This window comes from Nansenia antarctica (assembly GCF_963989245.1).
Source record: "Nansenia antarctica genome assembly, chromosome: 9".
NCBI lineage: Eukaryota > Metazoa > Chordata > Actinopteri > Argentiniformes > Microstomatidae > Nansenia > Nansenia antarctica.
The window spans coordinates 603237-613543 of NC_137679.1; positions in this window are offsets into that span (position 1 = coordinate 603237).

Below are 10307 nucleotides of genomic sequence, written 5' to 3' on the forward strand. Positions count from 1 at the left end.
GTAGACTTGATTATTGTAATGGTCTACTAACAGGCCTATCTAAAGGAGCTGTTCGTAAATTGCAGCTCATCCAAAACGCCACTGCTAGGGTCCTAACAAAAACAAAGAAATTTGAACACATTACACCAATCCTGAGATCCCTGCACTGGCTACCAGTCTCTCAGAGAATTGAATTCAAAATCCTCCTAATTACATACAAATCACAAAATGGTCTTGGACCAAAACACATATCAGATCTCCTCCCACCCTATATTCCCGCAAGGTCCTTAAGGTCAGCTGAGACAAATCAGCTAATAATTCCAAGAGTAAAAACAAAACACGGTGCAGCAGCTTTCAGTCACGCTGCTGCATGCTCCTGGAACAAACTCCCTGAAGAAATCAAACAGGCCCAAACCCTTAAAATATTTAAATCTAAGCTAAAACCCTTCATGTTTTGCACCAGTTATGATTAAACACAAACACTTCTATCAATGTCTTTTTTCTATTAACTATTGTCTTTTTAAATGTTTTATCTATTTACTTCTTATATTTGCTTTTATTCATTGACATTTTTATTTTCTTATGCTCCTCTTGCTGTATTTTTAAATAATGCATGTAAAGCACTTTGAATTGCCCCTGTTGCATGAAATGTGCTATACAAATAAACTTGCCTTGCCTTGCCTTGCCTATTGTCACCACCATAGTGGCATTTCTACAAGCAGAACCATGATAATAACCACACCAATGAGTGTAGTGACCCCCACAAGGGACCGGGTATGTCACCACCATAAGGAGGAGTGGAGATGCTACAGAGCGGGAGCTATGGACAGACAGGATGCGTCAATGGGTAACAGCCGGTCTCCGGCAGGACAATTCCATGGCCAATGTTAATAATGCTGTCTAGTCTGTCACCAGGCCGATCCTGGACATAGGCCCCAGAGAGACGGAGGGAGAGCCTGGCAGTTGAAAGCGTGGGGCCTGTAGCCACATCTAACCCACGCCCATGGAGAGGATGGACTGAGTCAGACAGCATGCACGTGTCAAAAGCCCCTCCATCTGACATGACTAACTCTAGCTAGATCCAGACTCTAGCTGGAAGGAATAAGTGAATAAGGCCATCGGTCATCCACCGTTATCGTTTGGGGTAATGTGACCAACATGTAGTTCACACTACTGTTCAGATTCAGTTTTATATTTGCGACTGCAAACACACTAATTAATCAATCACTCTTCCGAACTGGGAGCCTTGAAACTTGCGCACACAGGGATGCCAAGATTGTCCTTGACCTCTAACAGAAATAAATCATAATCAATTGAAAGTTCGAATTCAAACCAAAAAATGTCCAGCAATTCTTGACGTTCTTCTTCGTCTTCAGTCAGTTTCAATTTAGCCTCTCTTTCCTCTCTCTGTATTTTGTCCAATTGAAGAAAAGCAGGCTCCTGGACCTTCCCTTCCAGCCGGTGGGCGTTCTTCTTCATCCACTCCGCTCCCAGGAGGGTGGACTTGCCACGGTCTACAAGACAAAAACAGTTTAAAGTCCTCTTACAGTGGTCCATAGAAACAGTTCTACAGCCAGTGGTGTAGTGGCACTCTTGTCATATAAGGTTATAGTAATATACAGTTGTGTGTGTGTGTGTATGTGTGTGTATGTGTGTGTATGTGTGTGTGTGTATGTGTGTGTGGTACTGGTGAAGAGAAACATACCCAAGTTGTCGTCTTCTGTCCTCTTTTTCTTGGCGTCTTCCTCTCGCATTGTTGCGGCATAGCTGTGGTCATTTCTTATGGCATTGCTGCCCACCTCACTGTCAGACCGCTCACACTGAAGGAATAAAATGCATGGTGCAATCACAACTATCAAACTAACAAAAAACTATTATTTACCATTCAGCATCATGCTCACCTCCTGTTCCCTCTTCCGCTTGTTTGCCCGTAGGACCTCATCCCCAACTTTGAAGTCAAAGGATTTGACCCCCTTTTTGTTCCGGGCCTCGTAGGCCTTTTTCTGCCTTGCCTGGGCAATTTGGATGTTCTGGTAAATCTGATTTATAATAATATTTTGATTTATGATAATTTAATTAATTGTCCCTTAAAACATATTCATATTTTATAGCATATATTGCCATTGTATGCATATTTGTTATTATTAGATATTATTATGCATAAATTGCCATTTTTACATCACCTTTGCATGTAGATCTGTAACTTCGACAGTCTTCGCCTGTACATCCTCCTCTGGCAAATCAACCACAACCACAGCTGAGTCGTCACCCTCCTCAGTCTGTGTTGTGTTGATGACACCTGGGCTGCGAGGGTGCCGTCCGAACAGTGCCAAGTACGGGGTGTACTTGGTTGATCGCTGTAAAACAAAACAAAAGTAAAATCAATAGCATTTCACCATCGTTCTATATTGTTTGAATTGTTTTTAGTTTCTTTCTATGTTTGTTTGAATTGTTTCCATATGCAGTTGTTACACAATAGTAGGCTACCTGCTTAGAGATGTTGATGCTCATTACGACGCCCCTCAAATGGGCATCCCAGTCGTTCTGTCCCTCCCCACAGTACTTGGCAAGCGCACTGAGCGCAGTCTTCACGTTGCGGTTTGTGCGCTCGTCCTGTCCATTGGCCTGGGGGTGGTAGGCTGACGTGATGCAGTGTTTGACACCCAGAGCCTCAAAAACACCACGGTTGACCTGCAGATGCATTAGTGTATGCAATTAGATTAGATTAAATTACAATTATCAAATGTCACACATCACATCACACTGTGTCTTATATACATAACTGTACCTCATTCACAAATTCCCGTCCTTGGTCGTTAATGATCCTCTCTACCAGTCCAAAGTCAAGAAGAATGTTGACTATCTTCCTGGACACCTCATTGGCTGTTTTGGTGTAGAGGGTTTTTGCCACAACCCACTTGGTGAAGAGGTCGGTTGCAGTCAGAATGATGAAAAATGCAGATTGTTCTCCATTAGCTACAGCATTGCAGCAGCTATTCCTCATGGGGTCCACCAAAAACTTGCTTCATAACTTTTATTGACTTATCCAATACATGATGTCAGCTTATCTCACTAGCTTTAACCAAAAGGGGTTACACATACTTCTGCCCAACATTCAGTAGCTACCTTTTGCCCTTTGCAGTGGTGGGAAGTGGACCAATGAGATCAATCCCCAGGACACTCCATGCCTCTTTCACTTGGATGGGATGGAGTACAGGTGCAACTGTCTTTATTGTCTCATGATGTTGACAGCGGGGGCACTCATCAACCTTTTAAACAGTGACATTTCAGAGGAAATTATCTAGAGTCAGAGAATTCTTGATGTGGCTAAGGCTTAGTGCCTTAGGTGCAGAACCGCTGTGGTTGAGGGGCCGCGGCCTGTATGATGGTCTGGGTGTTCCAGTGCAGAATCAGATTGTGGTCTGTATGAGAATTACACAAGAGTTGGAGATCTTTGAGTAAAAGATCATTGCTAATGGACAGTGTATAAATTACAATGCTCACACACACCATGCACTAATAACATCAAAAACTCACCCATTTTGTGACATCCTCCCGCAAGGTGGACCAGTGGTAGGACGCCATCACCTTCTCCAGTGTTCGGCGTCTCCCTGGATGACCCCCAGTCCCATGGTTGTCGTGGCACTCCTTCAGATCAAATCAAACTTCATTTGTATAGCCCATTTCTCACAAAAATGTGACACAATGTGCTTCACAGAGAGCAAAGAAGATAAAACAACAATAGAACAGATGAAACAACAATAAAGACAGACATTTAAAAGGCGAGATTGAATAAGTAGGCTTTGAGGTCTCCAACAATGATAATCTTGTCATAATTGGGAAAGATGATGGACAAGAACTCAAGTCAGATAAGAAAGTTACCATCAGGACATCACGAACTCCATCTTTGTTGCACACCACCAAGCGAAGTTTGTCCTTGTACTTGTCCTTGTAGTACAACTCCTCACCTGATGCAGCAGGAAAATACAGCATTCATTTAGAAGTGCAAATATAAAGCCACTGGAAACAGGTTTTATGCACATAATAGTTAGCAGATGCTTAATGAGACACTCAATTTTGATATAGGCCTATGCATTTTTGCCATTTCAAGCAGTGGCTTCAAGAGTGGCTATAACATAGTTATTCACACTGACTTACCTTCCATCAAGTAATTCTTGGACGCCTTTCGAATCCTTGATTTAAGGTTTCCAACCTTGGGCATGCCAGGAGGATACATATCATGCATCAAGTAAAACTTGAGTGCTGTATCAAACTCCATCTCTGTCACCTGTCTCTCTCTCTCACCTAAACTCTCTCGTCGCTCTCTGTCTCTCTCTGTCTCTCTCTGTCTCTCGCGCGCAACATCCATGTATCTTAAGGTAGCTACAGAGATTAGATCTATAAACAGCCAAAATTACTGATGGGTAAAAATGGCGGTGATCATGTGATCGTACGTCATCGTCGTCAGCGAATCATAGCGCTACCTATGGCCGGAAAGGGCAGGACCTATGGTCGGAACCGGAAAAGTGGGGAAATATGACCGGATGGGAAAATATGGTACCTACACCGGACGCAACGCAGACGCAACGCTCGATGGCCATAGTGGAGCCTGGGCATTAGCTAGCCAGCTAACTAGCTAGCTAATGTTGTGAGGTGCAGAGAGTGGGATCCTGGTATATTATGAAAATGACTGATGATGAATGATGAATTATAACTTACGTGAGGAAGAACATAGTAGTTGTACACGTTACTGTCCATCTTTATGACTTGCACACAAGCATGAAGTCACACTACTGTAAACAGCTTTTTAAAATTCAAATTCAAATTGTAACTGTCTTTAAGTTCACGAGGTCTGGCCCTCCCACATGCTCCCCAACATTCAAAATGGGTCAATATTGGATTATTTATTTTTTTAAGTTATGGTAAAACAAATTTTCGGGGAGCCGCCATCTTTGAAATATGCAAATTAGGGGTCCAGAAACACCCAATTATAAATATAAGCATTCCAATGTGTTTCTAATGGCCAAGAAACATAAATAAGACACCAAGTTTTTATTTGAAGCTAATTTGGTTCAAATGTTATAGCCAAAACCTTTTTCGGAGGGCGGCCATATTGATTTGGCCGCCATGGCGACCCCAGTGGCCATATAGCCCTAAGGCCCCCAACTAAATCAAACACAACATCTTCAGCATTGGTTGACTGAGCATTGGTATAACTGAAATGTTATAATTTCGACGTGTGAATCAAAACGTATAAAACAAATGTATATTGGTAATACTTTTGACCCGCTCTCCACACAGCTGATGATCAGAAGGCACCACTAGAGGGCAGTGTGGTACAAAGTACGACACTGACGTACCTTAAAAGCCTTTTACTAGGGTCACGAGAGGAGGGACATGCAATTATGACATCTATCTACAACTCCATGCTATATCCATCTCCTTATCCATGCTTAAATACTTTGCTTATGTGAGAAACGTCAATTTTCTTATTTTAGAGATCCGACCCCCTCCATGTACCCCCCCCCCCCCCCCCACCACCACCACCATAAATAATGATCCGTCCCTAATAGCAGTCTACAACATTTATGGGGAAACTTGGTCATAAATTGGTGGATGTTAAAGTCAAGCATGGTGCCTCCCCACTTATCCAATGTGGAAATTATTTATCGCGGTCCTGCTGCATTCTCTGAAACTTTAATGTCTCCCAGCAAAGTGGCTTTACATGCAAATGTGGCTTTGGTGCTTTTCTCGTTCCCCCTGTCATCCCCCTCTAAAAGCCATATGAACAGAACAAGACGCTGTGGAGGAGGTGTTCCACATGGCTAGCTGCTCTGCCCCTCTATAAATAGATCCATTTACATTGCATTTCACGGGTGAGCTCACTCTCACTCATATTTCAAGGCCCTACCTCAGTAAACTGGCTATTAATCATTTATTACATCCTTGTTAAATTTATTTTTGGCACATAGGCGTAAAAAACCTACACATTACATAACAGAGTAGTAGCGGTCCTTATCTTTTATGGACTAATTATTATGCCACGACTCAAACAGCTGTGGGGTTCATATGCCACGACTCAAACAGCTGTGGGGTTCATATGCCACGACTCAAACAGCTGTGGGGTTCATATGCCACGACTCAAACAGCTGTGGGGTTCATATGTGTGATTCGGCATATTTGATACAACGGATAGATCCGGTCCATTGTCCCTATTGGTCAGTTTGGTCCATTGTCTCTATTGGTCAGTTTGGTCCATTGTCTCTATTGGTCAGTTTGGTCCAGTGTCTCTATTGGTCAGTTTGGTCCATTGTCTCTATTGGACAGTTTGGTCCAGTGTCTCTATTGGTCAGTTTGGTCCAGTGTCTCTATTGGTCAGTTTGGTCCATTGTCTCTATTGGTCAGTTTGGTCCATTGTCTCTATTGGTCAGTTTGAGTTCCAGCCGTGCTGATATCCATGACATACGCACGGCTAAATGGAATGTTGACACATAACGCTTAATTATACAACAGTTATTTCCGACTACGTAATTTGATTGGACAAGAGGCATTCCATGAGTGCTGATATACAGTATAACAGCACTGGGACTTTTAACTATATGCATCACTCCGCCGCACAGGTGTTCTGTTAAATGACGTTAATTAGACTAAATGTTTGTGTTCAGGTTACTAGGCAACAGTCCAGTTGAAGTTCAGTTGCAGAACTATTTTTTGTTGAAATATAAAAATGATTAAATAAACAAACAAATCATAATCTTTTGTCGTTGTCTTCTACTCGGCCTGCGGCCACGTACCTACGACCCAATCACAGCCCTGCTGATATTCAGTATAACAGCACTCCCTCTCGTGTGAATTATTGCTTGAATATTATATTTTACGTAGGTCGACTGTACCTTTTGTTATGTCAATTTCAGCCAAATGAAACAAACGTAACAACAATCACCTCTTGTGAAGCCTCCTCGTTCACAAACACCCATCTCAGTTTCACCCCAAAAAAGCCGTAGCATTCTACCCAGAGTGCATCTGTCATGTCTCATGGTTGACATGGCAGGGAGAGTTCCTTCTGAAGACAAAGGCAGAGCACTCTTCTATGATGATGCGTCTGTGTGTGATCAGATTTGTGTTTATGTAACCCGGGTCTAAGAAAAGACATGACATGATGCCACAGTGGCCAGCCTTGTGATCTGCTAACTTCCCTCTCTAATAATAGCACAGGGGAACATGTCCCCCTCATCCATAGATGATGTCCTCTCCCTCTGCTAGCCAATGTGTTTCCTCCGGTCGGCTCTAAGCCGTGTGGACAGTAGCTGGCACCGCTGGGCTGGAGTCATAATCTAGACTCTAGAGGAGGGATGTAGAGGGATGTAGAGGGATGTGGAGGGATGTAGAGCGATGTGGAGGGATGTAGAGGGATGTAGAGATTTGTAGAGGGATGTGGAGGGATGTAGAGGGATGTAGAGGGATGTAGATGGATGTGGAGGGATGTAGAGGGATGTAGAGGGATGTAGAGGGATGTGGAGGGATGTGGAGGGATGTAGAGGGTTGTAGAGTGTTGTGGAGGGATGTAGAGGGATGTAGAGGGATGTGGAGGGATGTAGAGGGATGTAGAGCGTTGTAGAGGGATGTGGAGGGATGTAGAGGGTTGTAGAGGGATGTGGAGGGATGTAGAGGGATGTAGAGGGATGTAGAGCGTTGTAGAGGGATGTGGAGGGATGTAGAGGGATGTAGAGGGATGTGGAGGGATGTAGAGGGATGTAGAGGGATGTAGAGCGTTGTAGAGGGATGTGGAGGGATGTAGAGGGTTGTAGAGGGATGTGGAGGGATGTAGAGGGATGTAGAGAGATGTAGAGGGATGTGGAGGGATGTAGAGGGATGTAGAGGGATGTAGAGGGATGTGGAGGGATGTAGAGGGATGCAGAGGGATATGGAGGGATATGGAGTGGTGTAGAGGGATGTGGAGGGATGTAGAGGCATGTGAAGGGATGTGGAGGGATGTAGAGGGATGTAGAGGGATGTAGAGGGATGTAGAGAGAAGTAGAGGGATGTAGATGGATGTAGAGGGATGTAGAGGGATGTAGAGGGATGTGGAGGGATGTAGAGGGATGTGGAGGGATGTAGAGGGATGCAGAGGGATGTGGAGGGATGTAGAGGGATGTGGAGGGATGTAGAGGGATGCAGAGGGATATGGAGGGATATGGAGTGGTGTAGAGGGATGTAGAGAGTTGTAGAGGGATGTAGAGGGATGTGGAGGGATGATGGGGGGGGATAATTACAAGGTGTTTACAGGGGTTATTGTTTATTTATGAACATTTATCATTTGGGTTCCTAAATATTCATTCTTTATTTTCTTTTTTTATGTAATTAGGTATGTAAATATGATTTAGACTTTTGGGTACGCAGTATTTGTATATATTATGAGATTGTATTAATTTGTGCATTTGAACAGGAAGCATCTTTATGATTCATAGAGACGGGGGACTGAATAAATTTGTACTTCTTCTCACTCCTTTTCAAATATGTGGAGAAAAAAAAGAATGTTTGATTCATATTTATTTAAATAGTTAAAATTCTTACAGAAATAGTCATTTTCATTTCCAGTGGCTCTCATCTCTTCCCCCCAAACATTAACATCTGTGTTAGCTGAAACCATCATCTATAAGACATGTAGTTTATGAATCAATAATAATACTGCATTGTTGAACTGGTCAAATCTGTTACGGTTTCTGTCAAACTTTAAGTAATTTGTGACACAGTCTGATCATTTGGTCCGCATGTCGGCAACCAATCAAAATGTTCAGACTTTTCTTTTGAAACACGGAACTACGTTTCAACGTTGTTGAGAATCACAACACAAACTCGCTAGTCAAGCCAGAATACTGCAACAACGCGATGGATTGGGTGAGTAATCCCCACTGCTACCTAGTTAACTAGAACACTACTTTACACTGTTACCTAGTTAACTAGAACACTACTTTACATTGTTACCTAGTTAACTACAACACTACTTTACATTGTTACCTAGTTAACTAGAACACTACTTTACATTGTTACCTAGTTAACTAGAACACTACTTTACATTGTTACCTAGTTAACTACAACACTACTTTACATTGTTACCTAGTTAACTAGAACACTACTTTACATTGTTACCTAGTTAACTAGAACACTACTTTACATTGTTACCTAGTTAACTACAACACTACTTTACATTGTTACCTAGTTAACTACAACACTACTTTACATTGTTACCTAGTTAACTACAACACTACTTTACATTGTTACCTAGTTAACTACAACACTACTTTACATTGTTACCTAGTTAACTAGAACACTACTTTACATTGTTACCTAGTTAACTACAACACTACTTTACATTGTCAGCAGGCTCACAAAACAAGCTGTGTTAGTTGACTAGCGATGTGTCGTTGATTTTCAACAACGCGCAAATGTGTTCACATTTTTCTGAAGAAAAGTCGGATCATCACATCAGATCCCGACATGAGGACCGAAGCATTAGAACGTGTCACATACATGGTTGAAGTAAGTAGCTGTGAAGACATTGACTAGGCTGTGTGTGTGTGTGTGTGTGTGTGTGTGTGTGTGTGTGTGTGTGTGTGTGTGCGTGCGTGTGTGTCAGGCAGGACAACATTCGTCCCGGTTGGATGATTGTAACCCTCAGCTGACAGCAAAACAACACAGATCTTACTGTTAGGATCACACTCCCCTCCTACTCGCATCATCCCAACCACTGGTTCTGAGAGGACAATAGACGTAGGCCGCGTTCGTAAATTCGCTCTGAGTGCGCCGGAGCGTCCACGTGACTGCCTCTTGTCCAATCAAATTACTTTGTCCCTTTACAACGTCGAACCCAGTGTGCGCTCTGGCGAATGTACGAACGCGGCCGTAGACTCTGACATGGGAGTGGCTGTGCATGAATAATACAACCTACTGAGTTCTGACACACACTGAGAATCAGTCATTACACACCTGAAGGCATCACACAGTTCTGAGAGTTCAGTGAGATTTTAAGGCAGTTTAAAGTTTCTAATAGTTACTCACAAACACACAACGCTGTCATGGTACAGTTACCGGGTGCTAAATCTCCGTTACAAAATGACCCATGCAAACATTATCTGCAGCATGCTATAAAACAGTAGGACATCATCATGATCATCATCATCATCACAAGCATTTGATAAAGTATCATAGGTAAACCACGTTCATATCGTGTGTGTGTGTGTGTGTGTGTGTGTGTGTGTGTGTGTGTGTGAGAGAGAGATTACATGGGCTTTTGAGGCGCTCTGTAGGGGTCAGTGGTATACCTGTAT